Genomic DNA, 15,399 nt, shown 5'->3' with positions numbered 1-15,399 from the left:
TAGTTATATTTAAAAAGTAGGGGAATAACTTCACTGGGAAGATGGAAGGGAGAGAGAGACTGCATGATTTAGGACAGCTGAATTCTCATCTATCATAGCAGGAAGCAAACAGATAATATCTGTAATCAATAATCTTAAAATAGGGCACTGTGTAATGGTATACCAATTCCTGGAAGAAATGGATAAGAATTAAAACGTAGTCACCTATGGTGTAGGAAAGGGAGGGTGTAGTGGGTAGCCATTCCAGCTTTGGTCTGGAAGTTCCAACCCCCATTGAAGCTTTGGTAACTATCATGCCTGCAAGGTGAGGCCAAGGGAGGGCCCTAAAGACCCGAGATCCAGATGCACCACCTTCTCTTGGTTCCCGGACCCTGAACGCTAGAGGTAGACCAAATAGAGTTCTCCAGAGAACACTTCTGGACTGCGCTACGTCTTCCCCAGACCCTGTAGCCTATCCCTTCATTTGTGAGTTACCCCACAAAACAAACCTCCCTTTTAACTACGTGGAGTGGCCTTAATAATTTCACCAATAGGAGGGTTTGTAAACCATGGGGCAGAAAAGGGTTTTACTATTTGATTTCTAACTATGTGTATCTATTAGTTTGAGGTTTTTTTTTTTTTTTTTTTTTTTTTTTTTTTTTTTTTTTTGGTTTTTCGAGACAGGGTTTCTCTGTGTAGCTTTGCGCCTTTCCTGGAACTCACTTGGTAGCCCAGGCTGGCCTCGAACTCACAGAGATCCGCCTGCCTCTGCCTCCCGAGTGCTGGGATTAAAGGCGTGCGCCACCACCACCCGGCTAGTTTGAGTTTTTAAATTAAAGAATGGAAAGGTTAATACATATGAACAAACTGCCAGTACCTGCATATAAGAATAGACATGTTGTACCTTGTTGTTTCATTTTGTCAGTTTTATTAATTCTACTCCTGGAGATTTTTTTTCCTATTTAAAGGTACAATACCAAAAGAAAAACATGAATAAATTCATTATAACTGAGTTATTTATAACAACAAATAACTGGAAATGACCCAAGTTTTCAACTATATGGGAATGGCAAGAAATTATGCAAATACTTGAAACCATGTTATAAGCCAGCCATATAAATTTATTATTTCAGATGGCTGCAATTGGCTGACCGCCCCCCTCCAAACACACACACACACACACACACACACACACACACACACACACACACACACACACTACACACAGTGTCCTGTGTGTATTTAGACTGGAAAACGGAAGGTTGATAGAACCAGTAGAATTAACATGTCTACATAGTGCTTTTTACACTAAGTCCTCTGCACTTCAGAGTCCCTAAAGGGACGATTCACTGCTGCTTGGGTCACTGTGTACAGGGATTTCTTTTTTTAACCCCCAAACTCGAAGTTTCTTTATGAGCTGTATCCTTGTCCTTCATCTTCACACTGCTGTTTAGATGGAAGCATCATCACAGCTGATGCACTGTTAACAAGGATAAGAAGGATTTAGGGCCTTCTCTATGTGTAGTCAGATTGCGTGTTTACAAAGTTTTTTCATTGTCTGCTCTGGCACATTCTCCAACTAACAGCAAAGATACTGATATGTGACATCACTGGGAAATGCTCACTACATGTCACTTTGGAACCTGTGTGGTCCTATCAGCCCCTCAACACCTCAAGAGATGAGACGAGTGGAACCTTCTTCTACTGCATAACAAAGTTATAAAAGGTAAAATAAAAGGATGTCTGGGACATTATCAACCAGTTCCTATCCAGAGTGGGTACACAACAGAACTGAGCCAAGTATGTGACTGGCTCATGAAACTAGATCTCAAACTCTGGTGTGCATATAGAATGTTCTGGAAGTTTTGCTTAATTCCAGGTCTACCTGCAGGATTTCTGATTAGGTAGGTTTTTTTGTTTGTTTGTTTTGTTTTTAGGTGTGTGTGTGTGTGTGTGCTTAAACACTTGCTCTGTGTATGTATGTTTGTGTGTGTGTGTGTATGTACATGTTCATGAGTATATGTGCATGTGTGTACACAAGCCTACAGAAGCCAGAGGTCAACACTTTTATGTTCTCTCTCTCTCTCTCTCTCTCTCTCTCTCTCTCTCTCTCTCTCTCTCTCTCTCTCCCTCCCTCCCTCCCTCCCTCCCTCCCTCCCTCCCTCCCTCCCTCCCTCCCTCTCTCTCTCTCTCTCTCTCTCTCTCGCTTGCTCTCGCTCTCGCTCTCGCTCTCTCACTCTCTCTTGGAGTCACACTCTTTCACTGAGCTGGGAGCTCAGGGATTATGCTAGATTGGCTTGTCAGCAAGCCCCATGGACCTTTTTTTCTCTGCCTACACATCACTGGGGTTACGGGAGTGTGTCATCACACCTGTCTTTCTACATGCGTGCTGAGGATCTGAACTCAGGTCCTCATGCCTGTGTGATAAGCACTTTACCAATTGAGCCATATCCTCCCCCCTCCACACATTTTGACTTTTAATAACTCCCCAGGTAATACCAAGAATCCCAGACCAAAAAGTGTAGGCACACGCTTTCACCAAAACCAACAGAGAACAAGATGACAACTTAGGGGGACAGAAAAGTTTCTCACTCTAAGGCTCCTCATCTGCCTTGGTCCTGCCAGGTAGAGCTTTGGCATAATGTCTCCACCAGCTTAATATCCTTTTCAAGCTCCTTAACAAGGTTTACCTGGGGTCTAGGCCTCAGCCAAGCCTCCTGAGTTAACACCCTACACCATGAACAATGACAGCCCTTTCCCATCCTCCCGGAGCCTAGGTGCCAATGCAGAGGCCACCCTTTTAGGTTCCAAGAAATTATGCATTCGTTATGGAGGAAATTAACACCTCAATGCAAACTATAATTAGGAATTCTTCAATTCAGTTTATGCTTTTTCAATTAGGCACTCTATAATTTTAATCATGGGAGCATTAACATGTTTCTGTAATTTATATACCTGTGGTATAATTAAGCCTGGGAAACACATTGCTCCAAACCTGAATGGAAGTGATTGTTTCCCTTCACACTCACAGCTCCACAGGTCCCTGATGGGAAGACAGTGCCAATTTTAAAGGAACCACTTGTAAGCTGTCGAGACCAAAGAGAAGTCTCTTGACTTTGGGCATGTGGGCTTTTCACAGACCATGCATTGTCTTTGAACATTTGGCCCATGTGTATACATCTGTATACCAATCTTTCCACTCTTTCCATGACTTTACACACATTTCACTACTGGGAACTGTCTTAGACAATTATCCTTGGGAATTAAATTCAACTAAGCAGGAACAGGGTGTCCTGGCAGAGGATATGTAATCTGTGAGCTGTGGGAAGCAAATGGCTTTGAAATTAAGAAACTGAACAATAATCTAATATTTATCCTAGGTTGATACCAAGCCCTTCCCCCCATACCTCTTCCTCTTCCCACTTTCTCAGACTCCCCTACTCATAATTTCAGCTCTGCCTTTTGGGCACAAAGCAGGGCCCGAATCCTGTGTGCAAGGTAGTTCTCTTGGGATTCTGAGCAGTTCTGCCAATTCAAGGAATTCCGAGGCACACTGAAAGTTTTTGTGCTTATTCAGACTGAACCTCTGAACTTTCTGAAGGTTAAAAGCCTTCTTTTTTTCTCCTCATCTTCCTGCTTGCCCCACAATAGCAAATTCAGATTTGCTGACTGCAATAAAAGGAAAAAGAACATAATCAAAACTGGCCCGGGGGGACAATGCATACAGATTCCAACCCAGCTGAGTGACGCACCCATACTGCCGCAGCATTTTGGCACTCAATATATTTTGTCTGATCTAAGAAAATATAGAACTTTTTATAGAGGGAAAGTTGGAAATGGATTTGTTTCTCCCAGGCTGCTCTAGCCTTCTACAAAAGAATACAGATTTGTTCAGATTCTGATGTTCAGCTTCACCACACATCCATCTTCTACCTACGCCCCAACATCTGCATAGAGGCAATATATTCAGATACACCATCAGCATGCACCAACACAACATGAATTATTTCAGACACCAATCATTGTCATCATCATCAGAAAATAGGGGTGTGTTTTTAGCCCCCGTGTGGACAGGAATAGAGGAATACACTAGCAGAAATTCTATATCAGCTCTTAGGCACTAACCCTGTTATCTGAATGCTGAAACACACCGCTGAAGAGACACAGGGCTCTAAAATCTGCAAAATTAGCAAGAGCAGTATCCCAGTAGAATATAAAACAACTGCTTCCCACAGCATGCCCAGGAGCAAGTATCAGCACCATGAAGAACTACCTGATTGTCTGTGTAGGCTCCAGAGGCTCCTTTCTCCACCTGGGCCTCCTATTGGCCAAATGGCTAGTTTTCAAGTGTGGGCCAGCAGGACCAGTGTCACCTGGGAATGTATTCTAACCGCAGATTCTTGGGCCCCATCTTTTCATCCCTGGACATGGTCAGGCACCTGCGGGTGGACTAGCTCTCCAGGCAACTGTATGTTTTATAAAAGTTTGAACCATAGAGGAGTTTAACAGTATCCCTAGGTAGGTGTGATCCCTGGGGAAGATGACAGAGTGGGATTCTGAAGCTCCAGTTCAGTAGGTCAGGGTCTCAGCAGCAAGTCACCCAATGGCAGGCCTCCAGGGACTTAATGTTCTATACCTGTATCTGAGTAATTATCATTCTGTTCCTCTCTCACAGAAGGATCACTGAGCTTTATCTCTATCCTCAAATACCTGCATCAATGATCTCTTTGAAACCAGGACTTCTTTTCATCAATCCTTATAGGGTCCAGCACAACACAAGATAAGATTTTCTACTATGACAGAAATATCGTTTCAACATTGTATCTAATCACTACCCATGCACACTGGATACTTTAAATGTTGCTAATGTGACTAATGAGCTAATGTTTTGTTTCATATATTTAATTTAAATAGCCACATGCAGGTGGTAGCTACAGTCTTAGACAATTCAGGTCTAATGTCCTGATATTGAGTCCTTCTTCTCTTATTTGGGCTGTTATTTTCTATTCTCAAAATGGACACTTTCTTTATATGTTTGAAAAACTTTAAAAAATGTCTTCCAGAGTCAATACAAGTGGAAACACACTAGCCAAACAGCAAAACCTAAGTAGCTGTAGCCAGGCCAGGAAAGGGTGGGTTGTATGGTAACAGTTAGGGTAAGCATAAATTCTTCCTAGCCATATAGACTGTAATCTTTATGTTATTCTTTTACTACCCAAAAATCCAGGGTTTTCAGGGTCATCTCTCTTACTGCTACTGTGAGGAGGAAGCTCTGACCTGTTCCAGGCAGCTAAAGCAGACATTGCATAGAAAATTTTTTTCAGAAGAACAAGCCTCCTTGGACACTATGGTTGCACAAATCTATGTGCTAGCTCAGGAAAACATCAATAGATCAGGATACGGAAATGTACAGATGGAGGCAGACTTGAAAGTCTGATCTTTGGGCAGTTGCAGACTGAGAGTTGTGAGCCACTGTTTACCAGATCCTCAAAATCTGAGACCCAGAAGTGGTGCACACTGCCCTGGGGCCCAGAACAGTATGAGAAGAAGAAGAAGCCAGCATGGAATAAGAGTTGGAGAAAGAAGAGGACATGGGGAAGGCATCTTGCAGTCATTGCTGCTCTTGCGTAAGTTCCCATGTGGAGAGCAGGTAAGCATCATAAAGCTACATCTACTGAGGCAGCCCTCCCATTCTTTCTGTGGTCTATTCCTTGATAGAACTGACTTCAGACACCTTCATCTTGAGTCCAGGACCACACATCGAGCATCCTTGTGCAGTGGATTCTAGTCATCTAGTATCTTATAACCGTACTATCCCACAAGGGGGTTTATTATTATGGCCTACCTTCTAGCATCTTATTCATAGACCACTATTCCCTGCATTTTTATCCTGTCTCTTCCCTTTACACAGATTCTTTGACAATACTAAGGCCTGCCAGCCCTCAGGATCTCTTCCACATGAACATCTACCTTTATATTTTTAAAACATATTTTTCTTATATTTCATTGTGTGTATGTGTGTCTGTGTATGTTTGTACAGTTTCATGGGATACTTGTGGAGGCCAGAAGAGGGTGTTGGATCTCTAGTAGCTGGAGTTACAAGCAGTTGTGAGCTACTCAATGTGGGTACTGTGAACTTTGACTCTGCAAGGACAACATGAGCTCTTAACCTCCTGAGCCCTTACCTCCAGATTATTTTTAAAGCAAGCTTATCCCAAATGGCTCAGGTTCAGGCACTTTGGTTAAGAGCATTATCCTTCATTTTTCTATAGTCCTGGGTCAACTTGTATGTATTTTTTATTTTCCTTTAATTAAAAAATTGTATGTATATCTATGTGTGTGTGTATGAGCATATGAGTGCAGGTGCCCACGAATTGCAGAGGTGTCAGATCCTTCTAGATTTGGAGTTACAATCAGTTATGACCTGCCTGATATGGGTGCTGGCAATCGAACTCCAGTTCTTTGCATCAACAGGATACACTCACCTACAGAGCCATCTCTCTAGCCTTCTTTCTTATTTTCTATTAGAGGTTAAAGTAAAAATGTTGGCCATTTCTCCCTGCAACGCCCTCCCTCCCCCCCCCCCCCCCCCGCCCCCGCGGCCTGCCACTGCACCCATAACTGCTATTACTTTTACTTTCTTGTTTTACAAAGGAAGTTAAAATATAGTCATATTGACCTGGGTTTCTTTCTACTTCTCCACAAGCCTGTCCATTTTCTGAGTGGCCCCTTGGTAGGGTGTCACAGAGCTCAGTCCTGCTACTCATCTCTTCACTCTCCTTGAATGAGGTCATTCTCCCCTCTGGATCTTCAGATGCCACATAGATGCTAGAGTTTCCAAATGCAAACCTCTGCTCAGAGGCCTCTCCAGCACCACAGACTTCTAGAGTTTAAATAGCTGCTGTGGTAGGAGGTGAACATGGCAACCACACTCTCCTTTCCCTCACGGCAGTAACAGCCCCAGTCTCCATCTCCCCAGATGGCAGACAGTCCAAAATAGAACATTCTCACTCTTCATGTTCCGTTGACTGCTCCATTTAAAACATTCTTCTCCAAACACCTGTTTTTCCTTCTTGGTTTGAGCCTGAGTGATATAATCCCAAGTTCCAACACCAGAGCCATTTCTCAGTAAGCTACATTGCAGGGCTGCAGGTGAGGTTGGAGGAGGGTAGGATGGTTTATAAAGGTAATGCTGCAAGGCAGCTATGGTGAGCTGAAGTGAATGCAAGCCTGTCTAAACTACTTAAGTGCCACCTTTCTTCCCTGGGGTTTCCCTGAATAATCTTTCTTTCCTTAAACAGATAAACTTTATTATGTATATCCAAGTTATGTGTGATGCTGTGAAATAGATGGTAGATAGAGTGATATTAAGATGGATGAGAGTGCAAAAAAGGTTACCATAGTGAAGCGAAACAATGCATCTGCAGCCTCACATACTTTGTCTTTTTGTTTATTTGCTTTTGCAACAAGACTGACTTATCTGTCTGCCCGTAGTTCTGTGCTTGAATACAGGACTGACCCTTGTCTCCTTGGGTGGTTTCATGAAGCTCCACATCTCTTTAATTAAAGCGGTATGTTTCTTTAGTGCCATATTTAAGCTGTGGGAAGAAAAATGCAGCCGCACACATCCTATTATTTCTGATTTCCATTGCTTCTTGTCTCTGGCTCCTCATCTTCCCTAATCCCATGTGATGTGCTCCCAGCATGCTTTTGGGCATGGATACAGGCTGTGTTAGTTACTTACAGAGCTAAATCTTCTGGCAGGTTATAGGAAATACCTCTCATCTCCACCACATGCTCCCTGCAAAGCAGGGTGCACAGAATTCCTCATATTTAGCCCCCAGCAAAGGTGGCCCAGAGAACTGTGGGGACTGAACAAAACAAACAAGGCTTAGAGAATGATTGTAATTGCTGTTTCTCATCTATCTCCATGTGAACTGGGACTCACAAACTCCTCAGGCTGCCCCATGCTAATAAATCCTCCAAATTTTCATTTCTTCTTTCTAATTGGACACAATCATATGCGGGTGTCTGAGAATCAGATGGTAATGATTCCAATTTTGCTCGCTGCAGCTCCACGGACCAGCAAAACCCTTCTGTGGTTGTTTTGTGTGCTCCCACTCAGGGCTTTGCCATTATTAAAGGAATCCTGGAGGAAATTTGGCAATAGTTTGCTTTTATTCCTAGTAAAGTTTCTTCTTTCTCTAAAAGTTGGCTGGGTCTCTAATTTGTACTTTAATCACTGTGCATTTCAGAATGTGCAGTCCTAACTAGATGCTCCTGTCAATTGCGTGAGACCCGTGGATTCTCATCAGGGAATAAACACAGTTTGCTGTGACCTTTGGAAGGCATTGGCTGGATACGCTGCCTTCTGGTGTTCAGTCTTGTATATCTGATCTTACAGGCTGGAGCTGTGCCATGCCTCCAGAAGTCATAATAACAGGTCACAAGTTCTAACCAACCTTGTAGATGGTCCCTGAGAGGTACCCAGCATACCTCTGCACCACCTATTATGTTCCATCCAGTCCTTGAGCCTATTGGGTTCCCAGATCATCTACATTGTTACCAACCTCACCTGAGTGTATGGACACACACAGCATATAGGCATGAGCTCACAGAAGGCTATGAAGATAAACCTGCCTGTGACCACCTAGAGCTAGAGGGCATCCCCTCCTTCCACAGTCTGACTAGAAAATGCCTGGAAACTGCCAGTTGTCCTAAACCCATGTTATGTGACCTTTAAAGCTGATATATATATATATATATATATATATATATATATATATATATATATATATATACACACACACACACACACACACACACACACACACACACACACACGCATATATGTGTGTGTGTGTGTATAAATGTTTCCACTTATAAACAGGCAACTTGAAGCTCACAGAATCAGGTACCTGGTCCAAAACTACCCAGTGAAGCTGCTGGATAAAGCTTAATCTGATTCTGTCCTACTATGTCCAACAGGGGAGGCAGATGCAGTGGGAAGAATGTATAGGTCTAAGGCTTTAGGTGGGTTCTAGGACCTAGTTCCTGCACTCAAGGAGCCATAGTCACTGATACAGACTCCACACAAATCCTGACTAAACAGTGGTGAAGGCAGAGTGCATCACTGGAAAAGATGGTGCATTCTGCATTCATGATGGAGGCAAGACAGTCTGGGATGTGGCAGCTGATCTGGATGCTGAAAAGGTAATAAATGGCATACCTGCAGAGTGGTATGAACAGACACTAATAACACAGAGAACCAAATGTGGGCATCTGCTGAATAGCACCCCCTCACACACACGTATCATGATGAAGTCTAAACCCAGAGCAAAGACCTTACTGTTCTGGCCCCTGTCGCCACCCTCCTCTCACCTCACCTCTGCCCCTGCACACTGGATTACTTGTGGCCCCTAGAGCACCCCGTGTGCCTTCTCTATGGTATTGTATTCCCCCAAATATTGTGCATGCTAATAAACTTATCTGGGGTCAGAGACAGAACAGCCACAATATTAAACATAAAGGATAGGCAGTGGTAGCACACGCGTTTAATCCCAGCATTCCAGAGGCAGAAATCCATGTGTTCAAGGATACAGCCAGGCATGGTGATTCAACACACCTTTAATCCCAGAAAGCAAGCCTTTAATCCCAGGGAGTGGTAGTAGAAAGCAGAAAGGTATATAAGGCGTGAGGATCAGAAACTAGAAGCATTTGGCCTGGTTAAGCATTTAGCTGGTTAAGCATTTGACTAGTTAAGCTTTTAGGTTTTGAGCAGCACAGTTCAGCTGAGAGCCATTCGGATATGAGGACACAGAGGCTTCCAGTCTGAGGAAACAAGACCAGCCGAGAAGTTGGCCAGGTGAGGTTAGCTGTGGTTTGTTCTGTCTCTCTGACCTTCCAATGTTCACACCAATACCTGGTTCAGGTTTGATTTTATTAATCAGGCTCTTTAAGGTTCCTGCTACACTTCTCTGCATCAGCTCTTGCATGTGCTGGTTCCTCTCAGTCACAATCCTTTCTCTTCCATTAAATACCCTTCATTCCATAGACCTCAATCAGGCAGCATGACCTCCAGGAAGCCCTCCAGCTTCCACACCCAGGAGGCTCATGCTGGATGACTACGCACTTAACTGTCATGGAAACCCCTAGGCACACACATACATCATCATCATCATCATCACTTGTATCGTTTTCATACTTGTTTGCCCTTATATACCTGTAATCCCAAATCAGAAGTAGTCACTATGTCCTCAAAAGGAGAGAGACAAATGGCCAATAAATGTGTTTAGAATGCTTTGTATCATTAGCCACCAGGGAAATACAAATCAAAATTACAAGGAGGTATCATCACTCTATTTAGAAAGGCTGTTATCAAAATCAAATGAAAAATAATGCCTGCATGGATGTAGAGTAAAGGAAACTCTAGTCTGTGATCTAGCTACCCGACTTCAGGGTACACTGCCAATGGGGATGACACAGAATCAACCTAGATGCCCACCAGCAGGTGAGTGGATAAAGAAAATGCAGTAAATCTACCCAATGGAGAATTATTTGGCCATAAAGAAAGATGAAATCCTGTCATTTGTTGGAAAATGAATGAAACCAGAGAAATTTGTGTCAAAAGAAATGAGCCAGACACAAAAAGGCATGGACTGAATGTTCTCTCTCATATACAGACAACCAAGAAAAGTTTGCATGAATGCAGAATAGTGGTAACTAGAGGTTGGAAGTCCATGCGAAGAGTAGATAAAGGGAGGTTGGCTTTGATCAGTGTGTGCTGCACCTGTGTTGAAATATCACACTGATCAAAAGTGACCACCATAAAACAAGTCAGTTCCTCTGTTATGGCAGGAATGTATCAAGTGCTTGACAGCCATGTGTGGTCAGTGGAGATCCTGCCAGACAGCCCACAAAGAAGGGCATTTTTATTGTTAGAGAAAGATCTATCCTATGACAATCTGTTTTGGAATAGAAGGAAGTTGAAGAAAATGCACATCACCTTAGTGTCTGGAATCGACAAGGTTGGCATGACAAATTTGCTGAATTCAATAATGACACACTTTAGCAACTACTTGTTGGGTTTTCTTTGGTTTGCTTTGCTTTCGTATTTTTGTTAGTTTGTTTGCATCAACTGTGGACTAGACATTATCCCATGTGAAGGAGACCCAAGCCTTCAAATCTCTTGGGGCCCAAACAAACAAATCTAAAACAATAAAACCACAAACAAAAATTCAAAACAAAGGAAGCTTACAAATTCATGTATAACACAGTTAAAAGCTCAGGGAAGAACCACAAAGGAATCACATGGGTCACTGTTGAGTAAAACCTGGTGAAGGGGCAGAGTGAATTTAAATGAAAGTAGAAATAAGGTTAAGGCTAGATGCTGACAGGCCTTGAATTTCATACTAAGAAGCTTCAACTTAATGCAATAGAAAACTAGTGACCCATTTAAGAATTTTAAGCAGGGAAGCTAAGTTGATCCAATTTGTGCTTCCCAGGGACCACTCTAGCAGTTTGGTGGGGGATGGACCTGAGAGAGAGATGCTCTTGACAGACATATCAGCAAGGGTGTGCTTGCTGACCAGGAGAATAGGGCTGGAGAAGCAGTGTCTCCATCCAGGGCTAATCTGCAAGTCAAGGGACAATGCAAGTGACTAAATGGATAAGAGAGGAGAGAACAGGAAAGGATACTTGCAAGAAAGCCTGCCGTGGATGAGAAGCATCTCTCACAAATTTTGTTGCAGGGCCCCCATTCTCACTGCAAAGACTGCATTACGGGTGATTAATTCATGGGCAAGTTACTTTCTTATGAAGGTTACCACAGATACATCAGTGTGACAGGTGGGGCGTGGGGGAAGAAGGCTCAGCGTGTTCGAGTCGGGGCTGAATATTAGATTCTAGTCACCATTTGATTGATCTTTTAAGCAATTCTGGGATTCTGTCACTTAAAAACCAATAAATCTTTGAAAGCCTGAGGAGAGCAATACAAAAGCAATAAATCTCCATTGTGGAGTATTAGAAAAATAGGCCACGCTGCCGAGGTGGTTTGGCTGCAGGGTGAGGGGACAGGAACCTCATGCAGTGGGCTCCTCAATGCTCCCCTCCTTCTAGCTCTGAATTCTCAGCCCTCCGAGAAGGAGCCGAACTCGGGAGGCTTCTAAAGAGTGGGAGGCTGGAATTTGGCTTTGTCAGCAGAAAAGCACTGTGGGTTGGTGGAAGAAAAGACTGTCTAGAGGCCTGGAGGCCAAGGCTTAGGTATGAATCTGTGATAATTAAGTAGGATAAAACAGAGGAACAGGTTATAGGTTGGGCCCACACAATCCAGCTAGAGGATCCCCCCAGAAGTCATCTCCTGGAAGGCAAAAGATACGACTATACTGCACCATCCCCAATAGTCCTTCCAGATCCCCTGACACAGTAGGATAGGAAGCCAGAACTACTTGAGCAGCAATGACCTCAGAGCCTGGTCTATGCTCAGCTACCTGATAGTAACACAAGTTGTCCACCTGACAGGATCTAGAATGACCAGGTGACAAATCTCTGCCTCCGTGAGGGGGTTTCTAGAATGTGTTAACTGAGGTGTAAAAACCTATCCTAAATGTGAGCAGCACCATTCCACAGGGTGAGGTCTTGGATTGAGTGAAGAGGAGAAAGTGAAATGGGCATCAGAATTCATCACTCACGGCTCCCTGACTGGGGATACAATGGGACCTGCCTCAGACTCCTGTAACGATAACTTTCCTGCCACGACAGACTATACCCTTGAACTGTGACCCCAAAGAAACTATTCCTTCTTTAAATTGTTTTGGTCTGGTGTTTTGTGACAGCCATGAGAAAATTAACAAGACAACTGGCTTTATCTGCCAGGACCTGTAACATCACTTAACGCCACAGACTTCAATCTCTCTCTGAAATAAGAGATGGTATTTCCCACCCAATTCATCCACCAGAGTACTTAGAGTCAGACCGTGTAACAGAAGAAAAAATATTATCAATGGTGAAGTCTTTGTATACGTTTATATTTGTTGATCTGTGGGGGGAGAGAGGGACATGTAAGTTTAAAGGTCAGAGGACGACTTGCATGCATCTGGTCTTTCCACCTGCTGTGTGGATCCCAGGAATTGAACTCCCATCTTTGGGTTTGGTGATAAGCACCTTTACCTGCTGAGCCATCTTGCTGTACCGAATTATTTTCTTAAATATGGTTATTTTTAAATTGACATATAATATCTGTACTTATTTACTGGGTACAAATAATAATTCGATACCTGAACATATCATATATTATGATTGATTAAGGATAACTGGGCTTCTGAAACATCTTTTCTATGTGTTGGGAATGTTAATGTATTTCTAGTTATGTGAAACATGTTATAAATTGCTGTATACTACATTTACCACACTATGCTATCAGGTATTAGGATATCTTCTCCACTTTCAAATATGATTTGGGTCATCTTTGGCCAAAGGCTTGCTTCAAGCCTTTGGGTCCCAGGTTGCTTTCTTACCTGCTCCCAGTTCCCAGCCTACAGAGCACCTCAGTGCCAACTTTCCCACATGTAGTTAATCTTTCCACCTCACTCACAGTTCTTTCAGTCTGGACAGTCATATTGATTTGTTTTATGACTTTATTTGTCTACGTATAGGCTCATTGTCTCACCTCCTCATCTGTTCTGTGACACACTTGCAAGATGATACGCCTCAAGAAGGCAGAGTGAGCCTTTCTTGCTTCATGCTATACCCAAATTGCTTAGCTCACTTCCTGGGATATAGCAAGTACTCAATAAATATCTGTGTGGCCATATGCCTCCAAGATTCCTATCCTCATGACCAGGACTCAGGCCCAGGTGGAGTCAGGCCACTGTAACTGAAATGTACAGTGGTGTTTCTGCTCTCGCGACAGTTGTCCTGAAAGGCCTCCTTTATGCCATTGCTTCATCTCCTCTCCATCTTGGCAAATGCCCAGACTCTGGTCTGAAAATAATCCCAGACACAGAGGGTACACCCACTCTCAGTGAACCAGAGCCCTGAGAAGGAAGGCAGCCAGAGATTCCTAGACACCAACCATTTCCCCTTTGAGCAGTGACATTTCCTTTAATGTTTAAAGATGGAAATGTCAGCAAACTATGTCATGCATACCATCCTCCTAGCAAGATGGCGTGGTTCTGTAAAATGAATGTGGAGCTAGGGTCAGAATCAGGCTTCTGTCTTGCCTAGCCTGCTTGTTTCATGGTCTAAGTCAACTCATTAGCTTTGGTTTGTCTTGTTCTTCAAAGTGTGTGTGTGTGTGTGTGGGGGGGTGCTTTACAGGAATTTGATGAGCATACAGAGAGTATGCTGATAATAAGATGATGGTAACACAGCAATACAATGTGGCTCTTTAAGGTCCCTTTGCCTTGTTTCTGCATCTCAGCTTCCTTGTTCCTTTCATATATATATATATATATATATATATATATATATATATATATATATATATATGTGAAATTAAATGAGGACAATGTATCAGAGCAGTTAGAGGGAAAGCAGGGAATGAAAATCTTGGTTTGAAATGCCAGCATCTGCTTTGGATTGTCAAAGGAAGGACAGTTCTGACATCCTGTAGTGAGAGGCCCATGAGCATCATCCCAACCTGCTGCAGGGCCATATTTCCTGGGCCTAGTAAAGCGCACCATTATCCAGCTTCATACTAGGCAAGGACTTCCACATTTTTTGTTCATTTATTCTGTTGATCCTACCATTATCATTTCTTAGTAGAGGTGAATGAGGGTTGAGAATGAAGATCAGGACTATGTACCTCAAGACCCTCCTTCTAGGCTAATCTCCTGGAGCTCAGGGACATGCAAGGTGATGCTGCTAAAAGCCAATCCATAGCAGATCCCCATGGTCCTCAAATCAGCCTGAGCCTCTCAGACATAGTTTCCTTTCCATATCACCACTCTGCCTTTGCTCTTTACATTACAGCAAACTTAACTCAGCATGGCTGTTCCCTTTTTGAACAAGCCATCCTGATCCATACTGAACACTTGCAACAAGTCAAACATTATACAACTGAGTGTCACCTTCTCTGGGAGTTTTCTCTAATTGTTTATAAGCCCCTGTGAAGATTTCCATAAGGCAGCATTGTAACTATTCCGTATGTCTGCTTTTTAAACTACAGGTTGGCTTCCTTTGAACATATGACTAGTTTGATACCATTATCCCAAGCACTTAAACTAATGAAGATGTGTGCTCGGTGAATCATTGTTGTCTCCAGCCCCCACATCCCACCCACATAAGGTACCTGGTTTATGCCTGTTAGACTGAATTGAACCAATCTGGAAGTTCTACCTAACATTCTACTCATTTCAATGGACTGAAGTCCTGAGACCTGGAGTTCTGATCAAAATCAATAGTCAATATTGTTGCCTTGTT

General features: G+C 43.1%; 1 protein-coding gene across 7 annotated transcripts in view; it reads right to left on the bottom strand.

Annotated features, from left to right (window-relative positions):
* The window catches only part of Ptprt (protein tyrosine phosphatase receptor type T), a 1,096,883-nt gene that overhangs the window by 259,392 nt on the left and 822,092 nt on the right, over nt 1–15,399 (bottom strand). The gene's annotated exons all lie outside the window — the stretch shown is intronic.

The sequence above is a fragment of the Peromyscus maniculatus genome, chromosome 4, assembly GCF_049852395.1.
Source record: "Peromyscus maniculatus bairdii isolate BWxNUB_F1_BW_parent chromosome 4, HU_Pman_BW_mat_3.1, whole genome shotgun sequence".
In the NCBI taxonomy this organism is placed as follows: Eukaryota; Metazoa; Chordata; class Mammalia; order Rodentia; family Cricetidae; genus Peromyscus; species Peromyscus maniculatus.
Note: the sequence above shows the minus strand (reverse complement) of the source record. Positions and strands in the feature narration are given on the sequence as shown.